This window comes from Piliocolobus tephrosceles, chromosome 8 (genome assembly GCF_002776525.5).
Source record: "Piliocolobus tephrosceles isolate RC106 chromosome 8, ASM277652v3, whole genome shotgun sequence".
NCBI lineage: Eukaryota > Metazoa > Chordata > Mammalia > Primates > Cercopithecidae > Piliocolobus > Piliocolobus tephrosceles.
The window spans coordinates 31975308-31987477 of record NC_045441.1 but is presented as its reverse complement, the minus strand read 5'-3'; the positions used below and the strand labels follow the sequence as shown (position 1 = coordinate 31987477).

Sequence of the window (12170 nt, the reverse complement as noted above, 5' to 3'; positions counted from 1 at the left end):
TGAAAGTCCATGGCATTTTAGATCTGATGACGTGTGATACTGACCTGGCTCCACAGAAGATTTTGAATTTGCAGTTCTTGTCCTGAACATTTGACCTACAAATGTGATGTTGGCCATTATTCTATTGCATGATAACCAAGTCATGTTTTATTCCTTCTTCATAAAGAGGTAAACAGTTCGGGAATGGATGTTGAATTCCTTGGATGTGGATTGGATGGATGGTTGGGAGCATTTACAGAGGTGGTCACAGGCAGGTGTACAATATGGTGTTGAGAAGCAGCCGGGCTGGAGCCAGCATATCCCTTTCTCTGCCAGCTCCTCCTCTGTCTGTGTTAGGGTGAGGCAATCAATCGCTCTAATGCTCAGTTTTCTTTTCCATCAAATGGAGATCATAATAAACGTTATCTCACTGAGTTCTCCTGAGAACTGAATGGCAAAATGTGTATAAAAGTGTCACATAATACATGCTCTAAATCAGGCTAATGTTGTTATTTATATCGTATTTGTTTTTTAACCTCTGACTTCTAACATTAAGAATTATGTTAGCAGATTGTCTAATATCCGATTCCTTTATAGATGAAAAACGTGAAGCATAAGCTGGTCAATCAAGGGGCCCACGAGGTCACATAACTGGTCACGCCAGACAAATCAGCACCAGAGCCCAGAATCCTGAACCCTCCATTCACTGTGGAGGAGAAATCTGTTGCCCTTTGTTAGATCATTTGGTCCAGCTTAGAAGAGTTATAAATATACCATAAGCTGAAAACCAACAAAAAGCATTGGTCTGTGTCTAACACCTATGAGTTATCAGTATAGTACATTTATATTCTTTAAAAAGGTTTCATATGTAAATGTCTTGCTGCTGTTAGCATTTTCTGCATGTCTACAAGTCTGTAAAAGACCTGAAGATGGATGGTCCTGTTTCTCTAGTCAGTTGTGGAATGAGATAAACATACAGGCAGAAGCAAGAAGGAAAGTTTCCTTTGTAAAAAGCATTTAGAACTTACTTTCTCAGGCCGGGTGTGGTGGCTTATGCTTGAAATCCCAGCACTTTGGGAGGCCAAGATGGGCGGATTACGAGGTCAGGAGATCGAGACCATCCTGGCTAACACGGTGAAACCCCGTCTCTACTAAAAAATACAAAAAAAATCTAGCAGGGCGTGGTGGCGGGCACCTATAGTCCCAGCTACTCGGGAGGCTGAGGCAGGAGAATGGCGTAAACCTGGGAGGCAGAGCTTGTAGTGAGCTGAGATCAGGCCACTGCACTCCAGCCTGGGCGACACAACAAGACTCCGTCTCAAAAAAAAAAAAAAAAAAAGAAGAAGGAAAGTTTCCTTTGTAAAGAGCATTTAGAACTTACTTTCTCAGGCCGGGCACGGTGGCTCACGCCTGTAATCCCAGCACTTTGGGAGGCTGAGGCAGGCGAATCACGAGGTCAGGAGATCAAGACCATCCTGGCTAACACGGTGAAACCCTATCTCTACTAAAAATACAAAAAATTAGCCGGGCGTGGTGGTGGGCACCTGTAGTCCCAGCTACTCGGGAGGCTGAGGCAGGAGAATGGCATGAACCCAGGAGGCAGAGCTTGCTGTGAGCTGAGATTGTGCCACTGCACTCCAGCCTGGGCGACAGACCAAGACTCTGTCTCAAAAAATAAAAACAAAAACTTACTTTCTCCTTCAAACTTGAGTAACCTGAGTCCTTTAATCAGAAAGACACCAACACTGTAGTAGTTTTGATGAATAACGACAACAGAGAAAGACTTGGATCCTCTAAGACTTAGAAAAAGGTAGAACAGGAAGAGTGAAGAGGAATCCGTTTCCATAACCTCGATCCATTTGCAGTCAGTCCAAGGGAAGGAGCTGGCTGGGGGCTGTGTGAGGAGGGGAGGGAGAACAATGGGACTGGTGGTGGGGAGAGATGGAGAGGGAGTGGGAGAATGAGGGCTGGTTTCACGACAAGAAAAAGCTTCTGTGAGGAAAAGATGGGACCAAAATGCAGTTCTGGAAGCTGCTTCAGTGCCTTCTAAACAGCTGGATCATGTTTCTGCCCATCCAGACTCTATTTGAAATACACACCTCAGGAAAACAAACGCATTGCCTGGCATGCCACACTCATCTGGATTGATTTAATATGTGGGTAGTCTTGGCCTTATGTTTCTATCCCGGTTTCTAAGGAATTCATGTCAAGCTGCTATTTTAATTATTTTGTAAACAAAACCTGTCCTTATGTGAAATAAAAAATAAAAGTACAGTGCAGTGAGTTTCTGTTAGCTTATACACCCTTCAGCTGGCCCAGGCGAGGGTGCTGACAGACACATTCCTCCCTCATCTGAGCTGATTTGGGAGTCCATGGACCTGAGATGAGGGCTTACAGCTTGAGATGACGGGTAACACAGCTGAAGCTGGTGAAGAAGTGAGTGGGGCAGAATTTCTGCAAGGGTTTCATTAGAAGACAGGAGAAACATGCAGGGGGTAGTAGCATCTCCATCTCCCTGATTACTTTGGGATCAGGCTGGATCTAGGGGCAAGTGTTGGCAGCTCATGTAGGGTAAGCTGTTTGAGCCGGGGCAGCACTGCTTCTTCAGGGCTCATGCACATCCCTGGGTGTGGGTTTCTGTATTGTGTGTATAGTTAGAAACTCTGGGCTGAGTTGGGATCACTTGGCTCTTCTCTTTGGTCCTCCACCTTCAACCTCCAAATACCAGGAGGACTGAGGGGACCCTTCTGAGCCTTTGCAGCAGGCAGGATTCTAAGATGGGCCCCAAGATTTCCTGCCTCTGTGGTGTATGTGCCCAGGGACTGTGAATTACTCTGGGATTAGGATAGCTGACTTTAACAAAGGGAGATTATAAGGAGCTGACTTGATCACACAAACTCTTTCAATCTGGACCTAGAGGCCAAAGAGAAAGAGGAAGTCAAAGATTCAAGGTGAGAAGGGTTTCACATACCATTGCTAGCTGGAAGATGGAGGGGACCATGTGGCAAGGAATGTGGGCAGCGTGAAGGACCCAGGTTGGCTCCTGGCTGAGTCGGCAAGGAAACAGGCACTTCAGTCCTAACCACAAGGAACTGAATTCTGCCAACAAGAATGAGCTTGAAAGCAGGCTTTTCCGTAGAACTTTCCAGATGAGAACTCAGCCTGGCTGACATTGATTTCAGGTATTTTACCTTACAATAGACTGAAAAGAGTATCCAGCCATGCTGTCCAGGACTTCTGACCTACAGACCCATCAGCTAACTTTGTGATATTTTGTAACACAACAAAATAGGAAAGGAATACAACCTTCTTCAAGCAATTTCCTTTATGATCCAAAGTTCATTTTCAACATATTCTTTTGCCTTGGGAGAAATATCTGCCTGATTGTAGAACTAACAGCAGTTGTATTTCTCCTGGGAAACTGTGGCCAGTCTTCATCTTCTGGAAATCACAAATTGTGTAAGTGGCCTTGCTCTTCTGTTAGCAAGGGCAGCATGAACTCATGGAGGTCAGCCCCTTATCCCAGCTCTCTGAGGGATGGCTCTGCCACGGAGCTGCCCCAGGCTTTACCAAGACCATGTGAGTCAGACTGGGGGTGGGGAGGTGGGTGGGACTTGGGCATCTGTCCTCTTTAAGGCTCCCAGGTGAGTCCAGTGTATACTCAATGATGTGAACCACAAAATTAGAGGGCAGAAGACAGAGGCAGAGAGACTAATTTGGAGGCAGCTGTAACAGTGTCTGAGTGATGACAATGACGCAAACCCTGTCTGTTGGTACGCAGGAAGGGAGGGGAGAGGGGAGTCTGCCAAGTGATAAAATGGATAGAACTTGGTGACCAATTGGAAGAGGGTGTTGAAGGAAAGAGAGACGCCCCTTTGGCTGAACCCATTTCTTTGAATTCAGGATCTTTTTCTTACAAATTATGTAACTCCTTATAATTACTCTCCTTCCAGACCTGAGTTTTGTCCTTTATCACCAAGTCCAATTAAGGATGCAGGAGTGATAAGAGTTAGCTCTTTGCATCTAAGCATATGAGGTTGGAGGGAAAAACTGCTTTGATTCTACTTTTTTGAAACAGCGATGAAACCACACGACTGGTAAATGAAATCACAGGAAGTGTGTCGGTTGCTATTCCATCTGGGTCAGACAGTCTGCTTAGTGAAGACAAGGGCTACATTTTGCATAGAGCTCTTTCTAGCCACCCGCTCCCTCTCACTGAATAGATGAGCAATTTTGAGGGATAATCTAAAGAAGAATGGACATGGCTCATCCATGTGAGTGTAACGGCGAAAACGTGATAATATTTACTCTTCACTCAATGAAAAGACACCTAGAAAATGACTTTTTTTAAAGGCAAATGTTTTCCCCCTTACTGACTTGCTTTAAAATTTCTAAGTTGTATTCCCATCTAAAAATACATTTAAGTTTTAGGCAAAGGTATTTTTTCTTGCTAATGTAACATCTTTTGTCCTGGGACATGCCACACGGATACTTAGGAGAAGCTCTCTAAGGTTAAAGATGGGCTTGCTGCCAGCCCCAGGCACACCACCATCTTGGGGATCTGTCTTCCCGCAGCAGCTGCCACATTCCCTCCAGAGGTGTCTCTGGAGCTCCCTGCTACCCACAGGTTGCTGGATCATGGGATGAGTGAGTTAATCTTTCATTAAATACTGGTCAGAATCCAACAACTTCACACCTACCTTCTTCTGCATTTCCAGGGGGTAGGTGGAGAACCCCCAAAACAACACTCACTTGTGCTCTGGGAGTAACCAATAGTGATTCTCATCAAATTACAGTTGACTCTTGAATAACATGGGTTTGAACTGTGTGAGTCTACTTATACATGAATTTTTTTCAATAAATATATTTGAAAAAATTTTGGAGTTTGCAACAATTTGAAAAAACTTGCAGACAAACCACCACCTCAGAGACAGCAAGACCAACTCCTCCTCTTCATCCTCCTCCTCCTCAGTCTACTCAACATAATGACAAGGATGAAAACCTTTATTATCATACACTTCCACTTAATGACTAGCAAATATATTTTCTCTTCCTTATGACTTTCTTAATATTTTTTCTCTAGCTTACTTTATTGTAAGAATATGGTATATAATACATATAACATATAAAATACGTTAATCACTGTTTATGTTACTGGTAAGGCTTCTAGTTAACAACAGGGTGTTAGTGGTTAAGTTTTGGTGGAGTCAAAAGTTATACACAATGTTTGACTGAATGGGGGATTGGGAGCCCTAAACTCCTGTGTTGTTCAAGGGTTAACTGCATTTTCTTAGAAATATTTGCTAATATATGGAATCTACAAGGAACTTAAACTAATTTACAAGAAAACCCTATCAAAAAGTGGGCAAAGGATATGAACAGATGCTTCTCAGAAGAAGATATTTATGTGGCCAACAAACATGAAAAAAAGCTCATCATCACTGGTCATTAGAGAAATACAAATCAAAACCACAATGAGATACCATTTCATGCCAGTCAGAATGGCAATTATTAAAAAGTCAGGAAACAACAGATGCTGGTGAGTCTGTGGAGAAATGGGAACACTTTTACACTGGTGGTGGTAGTGTAAATTAGTTCAACCATTGTGGAAGACAGTGTGGCAATTCCTCAAGGATCTAGAACCAGAAATACCATTTTACCCAGCAATCCCATTACTGGGTATATACCCAAAGGATTATAAATCATGCTACTATAAAGACACATGTGCATGTATGTTTATTGTAGCACGATTTACAATAGCAAAGATTTGGAACCAACCCAAATACCCATCAATGATAGACTGGATAAAGAAAATGTGGCACACATACACCATGGAATACTATGCAGCCATAAAGAAGAGATGAGTTCATGTCCTTTGCAGGTACATGGATGAAGCTGAAAGCCATCGTTCTCAGTAAACTAACACAGGAACAGAAAAACAAACACCACATGTTCTCACTCATAAGTGGGAGTTGAACAATGAGAACACACAAACACAGGGAGGGGAACATCACACACCAGGGCCTATTGGGTGGTGGGGGGCAAGAAGAGGGAGAGCATTAAGACAAATACCTAATACACGTGGGGCTTAAAACCTAGATGACGTGTTGATGGGTGCAGCAAACCACCATGACACAGGTATACCTATGTTAACCTGCATGTTTAGCACATGTATCCCAGAACTTAAAGTAAAATAATAATAAATCCACATTTCAATCATCATTTTGAACTACATGCAATCCACCCACTCAGTTTACTCATTTATCCAACCCCTCCCCCTACATCTATCCTTCCATCTGGTGGGATAGACCCACTGTCTATTCATCTCACAGATACTATTCTAGGGTCAGTAAATTAAAAGAAACATCTTGAATGGGGAATTAAGCTCCTGCTTATAGGCAGTAACTCATTATTTTTTGCACTTTCCAGTTTTCTGTATGTTGTCCAAATATGCATTTGACTTCTCTATGATGTTGAAATCTATGTATTTTTGTAACCAGAGAGCTGGAGTAGTCCCAGAGAGAAACATTATAGAAAGGCTCACAAAACAGTACTAATTAACTTTTACTGGGTAGTTACCCCATGTGGGGCAAGTGCTGAGAGCATCAAGGCATTGCTTCACCGCATCCTCAGACACACTTTCCACAGTCCTCTGAAGGGGCTTCTATTTTTATCATCTATCCATACCATTATAAATCCTGAATTTGAGGCTTGGCTGGGTGTGGTGACTCACACCCTGTATCATAGCACTCTGGGAGGCCAAGGCAGGAGGATTGCTTGAGGCCAGGAGTTTGAGACCAGCCTGGGCAACATAGTGAAACCCCATTTATAATTTTTTTTTTTTTTTTAATTATCAGCCAGGTATGGTGGCTCACGCCTATAATCCCAGCACTTTGTGAGGCCAAGGCAGGCAGATCACCTGAGGCCAAGAATTTGCAACCAGCCTGGCCAACGTGGTGAAACTCTGTCTCTACCGAAAATACAAAAATTAGCTGGGTGTGGTGGCACATGCCTGTAATCCCAGCTACTCGGGAGGTTGAGACAGGAGACAGGAGAATCACCCGGGAGGTGGAGGTTGCTGTGAGTGGAGATCGCACCACTGCACTCCAGCCTGGGTGACAGAGCAAGTCTCCATCTCAAAAAAAAACAAAAAACAAAACAAAACAGAAAAAAACATTAGCCATGCATGGTAGTATGTGCCTGTAGTCCTAGCTACTCAGGAGGCAGAGGTGGGAGAATTGCTTGAGCCCAGGAGTTCAAGGCTGCAGTGAGCTGTGATCAAGCCATTGCCCTCCAGCTTTGGTAACAGAGCAAGACTCTTGTCTCAAAGAAGTAAATAAATAAATAAAAGAAAGAACTTTAATTCACCACAACACCAAGTTTCTAAAATGCCATCCACAGGTAGAAGATACATAACAAAGAACTATATCCAGAATATACAAAGAACTACAAATTAACGTGAAAAAAGTAAACAGCCCAGTGGGAAAAAAGGACAAAAGATTTTACAAACACTTCACAAAAGCAGGAATCCAATGGCCAATAAATCTGGGGTCCCTAACATGAGAAAATGTTCAGCTTCATTAATCATCAGGAAGATACAAATTAAAACTACACTGCAATACTACTACACACCTTTTTGCAACTAAAAATAAAAAGACAATATCCAGTGTTAGCAAGGATGTGGAGCAACTGGAGCTCTCATATACTGCTGTTGGAAGTGTAAATTTGTAAAACCACTTTGTAAAACTTTAGCAGAATCTATTAAAAATTATATGCATAAACCATGAACTAATAATTTCATCCTAATTATATACCCAACAAAAGTCACATTAATTGGCCAGGCCTGGTGGCTCATGCCTGTAATCCCAGCACTTCAGGAGGCCGAGGCAGGTGGATCACCTGAGGTCAGGAGTTTGAAACAAAGCTGGCCAACATGGTGAAACCCCGTCTTTACTAAAAATACAAAAAATTACCCGAGCGTGGTGGTGGGCGCCTGTAATCCCAGCTACTCCGAGGCTGAGGCAGGAGAATCGCTTGAACCCAGGAGGCGGAGGTTGCAGTGAGCCGAGATAGCACCATTGCACCCTAGCCTCGGTAACAAGAGCAAAACTTCATCTAGGGGGAAAATAATCACATATATTCACAAAAAAGTGTATAAAAATATTCATAGCAGCAACACTAAACCCAAATGTCCATCAACAGTAGAATAAACTGGTACAGTCACACAAAAGAATGAAAAACTACAGCACGACATGGATTAATCCTACAAAAGTAATGTTGAGCAAAAGAAACTCAAAGAGGCTGGGCACAGTGGCTCACTCCTGTAATCCCAGCACTTTGGGAGGACAAGGCAGGAGGATCACTTGAACCCAGGAGTTAGAGACCAGCCTGGGCAACAAAGCAAGACTCCATCTCTACAAAAATTAAAAAAAAATTTTAAATACTAGCCAGGTGCAGTGGCATGTGCCTGTAGTCCTAGCTACTTAGGAGGCTGAAGCAGGGGGATTGCTTGAGCACAGGAGGTCAAAGTTGCAGTGAACCTGACAACACCACTGAATTCTAGCCTGGGCTACAGAATGACACCTTGTCTCAACAAAAAAGAAATTGAGGCCCAAGGCCACCAAGTTATTAAGTGGCTGAGCCAGGGAATAACCCATGTTTGTTGGATACAAATGTTTTATGGGCCATCTGCTGTGTCAGGTGGTGTCTGGTGGGTGATAAGGAACAGACCTGAGGAGGACAGGGAGGTACATCCCTGCCCCTGGAGGCTGCCTTCTGGGAGGGAGGCAAACACAACACAATTACAACACGAGCACCATGAATGAAAATAGTGATTGGAGAAAATAAAGACCTGTGCGGAGAATAGTTTAGATAGGGTGGTTATGGAAGGCCTCTCCCAAGAGGTGACATTTGGGAAAAAGATCTAAATGTGGGGAGGGAGTGAATTATTTATTTGGGGTAATTGTCTCAAGCAGAGAACCCTGAAGTGCAAGGGCCCTGAGGGAAGAACCATCTTGCTGTATTCAAGGGTCAGAAAGAGGACCCTTGAGGCTGGAATTAGGTGGAAAAGAAGGAGGCAGTGTCAGGCAAGGGCAGAGCAGCAGGAATGATGGTGAAAAAGCCACTGGAGAGTTCTGAGCGGAATTATGTCATAGGATGGAGCGGAGAGGAGAGTGGACTATGCAGGAGAGGAGGAGCTACTTTCAGGATCAAGGGTGCTTAAAGACAAGATGGGATGGGATCCCACGTGCAAATGGAGAGGCTGGCCTGAGCCAGTTGTCACTGGAAGGAGGCACAGCATAGGAGTGTGTGTGCAGGCAGGCTGGGTGTGTTCTGATTGCCTTCACTTCTCAGTGAGAGAGGGAAGGGCGCTCTAGGTGTGAGGAAAATGAAAGTGTAAAGCAGCCTTCTCTCCACACAGAGGGCGCAGCGCTTCTGGGAGTGAGCTTTAAAGGGAGCTTGAGATCTGTGGTCATAAGATTAAAGGAACACTCTTATGCTGCCTGGATGCAAGCAAAGAGTGGACGGAGAATTAAGTTTAACGAGGGTGGGGTTTTGCCAGGTGAGAGCGATGGGTTTTGTTTTACTTCAGTCATGCTCTTAACTTCCTATGCCTATTAGTCCAACACAGTGCTTGTGTGAGCAAGGGCACACCGACCCCCCCTTAGGAAATAACCACCCCATGTTCTATGCCTGGAAGGTAGGTTGTCTCTGTTTTCTTTCCCGTTCAAAGTGCAAAGAGTTTTTTATTTTGTTTATTTTTTGAGACAGTCTCACTCTGTTGCCCAGGCTGGAGTGTAGTGGCACAATCTCGGTTCACTGCAACCTCTGCCTCCTGGGTTCAAGCTTTCTCGTGCCTCAGCCTCCCGAGTAGCTGGGATTACAGGTGTGCACCACCACACTTAGCTACTTTTTTTGTGTTTTTAGTAAAGATGGGGTTTCACTATGTTGGCCAGGCTGGTCTTGAACTCCCGACCTCAAGTGATCCACCCGCCTTGGCCTCCCAAAGTGCTGGAGCTGCCGCACCTGGCTGAAAGTGCAAAGGGTTTTAACCATGTGTATTTGGGACATCTGAGAGGACAATGCAGAATCTTTCTAAGGCAAGTTATCTGAGAGAGCTCTGCTCATAAATCATGTGGTTGTTCTAGATAGCTCTTTGTTACAGGCTGGTCTCTGAAAAGTCAGATTGTCCTGCTCTTGAATAATCCTATTCCTGACAAGTCCTCTCCTCTCTCCTCATCCAGTAGTCACTGTGCACACAGGAGAGCAAAATCACCTCATATTGGCTCTCTAAGTCCTTAATAAAAGGCAAACTAAAGAGACTTAGAAATTTCTAGAAATGAAGGGTCTACAAAGAAAATGATTAGATTAGAATAACTAGATTACAAAAATTTAATGTTGACAATTTTAAGCAAGCAAGCTTTTTTTTAAATCTGAAAGTGTAACACACACATATACATATTATACACTCGGCCAATAAAATTAAGTAGTTTCCAATTAAACTCAACTCTTTAAAACTGCAACTATATATTAGTGACTATGTGTAAATGTATAGATTTGGATGTATAACTACATTGTACCCATAAACTGAGCATTAATGCTGAGGGTCTACTAACCTCCTTGGAAATGCAGTCATCTTTGGGTTCTGCCAGAGCAGCCATTTCTCATAAAATATAGTTGCAGTGAAGAATGCAGGCAGGGAAATTATCCATAGCTCTGGGGGAGGCGTAAGAAAGTCCCCAGGATCAGACTTCCCTTTGATCCAAGGGCTGCTTGATAATTCCGACTTCCCATTGGCAGAGAGCACAGATAAGGGCCTTTACACCCTGGCAACATGCCTGGGGACTTCATTAACTTAAGGGCTTCTGCCATCTTTGCTGTAAGTAACATAGGAAAAACTCACAAAGAGAAACAAAATGTTATTTCTGTGCATTTATATGCAAGGATTTGACTCTAATTTTTTGGACTCTTTCAGGAAATAGCCCACTGGAGAAAACCCCTGATCTAAAAGCACCAATCCTGTCTTAAGCTACAGCACCTTAAATCCAGGGACACTTTCACCTAGTTTAGATGGTTGAAAGAAATGGAATCTAATGATCTACTAGAACCTCAGATTAATTATTGTGAGGGGGGCAGGGTGAGGTCGCAGTGAACCACAAACACTTGAGTAAGCGCATTTTGAGGGCTTTGCTCCTTGGGTTAGTCTTACCGTGTGTTTTGAAGCAAAAGAAATGAGTTGATCATAGTTATTCCACTTGTTCATCAACCTGAACTTCCCTGTCCTCATAGAGCAAGAAGGGTAAAAAGCACCGAGAGTAGAACATTCTGCCTTCAGGACAGGCTTGAAAATGCAGCTGGTATGGGGAGGAGATGGGCCTGGGCTGCCTTCCTCCCTAGCCTGGGTCTCACTGTGTTGGGTAAGGCCAGGGATGGGAAGAGCACAGTCCAGGCATCTCTGACCTGCCCAAATACCTCTGTGCTACATTTATTCACCTGCTTACAAGTCACACTAACTTTACTTGGCTCTGTAAGATCCTTGGAAGTAAGAACTTACTTTTTCTCAAGACTTTTACCTGAAGAAAAGTCTTTTTTTTCCCCCCAGAGTGTGACCACTAAATTGAATGCTGGAGCTGAAAGTTACAAATCTGAAATCAAGATCTTTATATTTGAAATGTCTTTTTTTTTGAGACAGAGTCTCACTTTGTCACCCAGGCTGGAGTGCAAGGCACAGTCTTGGCTCACTGCAACCTCCACCTCCTGGGTTCAAGTGATTCTTCTGCCTCAGCCTCCCGAGTAGCTAGGATTATAGGCGCCTGCCACCACGCCCAGCTAATTTTTTATATTTTTGATGGAGATGGGGTTTCACCATGTTGGCCAGGCTGATCTAGAACTCCTGACCTCAAGTGATCCACTTGCCTAGGCCTCCCAAAGTGCTGGGATTATAGGTGTAAGCCACTGCACTGAGCTATATTTGAAATTTTTTATCCTTCAGTGAAATGTTAATAAAAACAGTTCTTTTGAGTGGCCATTTAGGATTTAAAAACCAGGATGTAATCAGCTAGACTTTTGCCAACTCGCGCGCACCTACTGAGTAAAGGGCATAGTGCCTGATGGCCTGGAGAATCCACATAGCCCAGAGGCTGGCTGGCTACCCCCATCCCAGGGAGACTTGCTACACTTATTTTAATTGC

General features: G+C 43.7%; 1 protein-coding gene across 1 annotated transcript in view; it reads right to left on the bottom strand.

The window, feature by feature from the left end:
- Positions 1-12170, bottom strand: part of HECW1 (HECT, C2 and WW domain containing E3 ubiquitin protein ligase 1) — a 254817-nt gene that overhangs the window by 175013 nt on the left and 67634 nt on the right. The gene's annotated exons all lie outside the window — the stretch shown is intronic.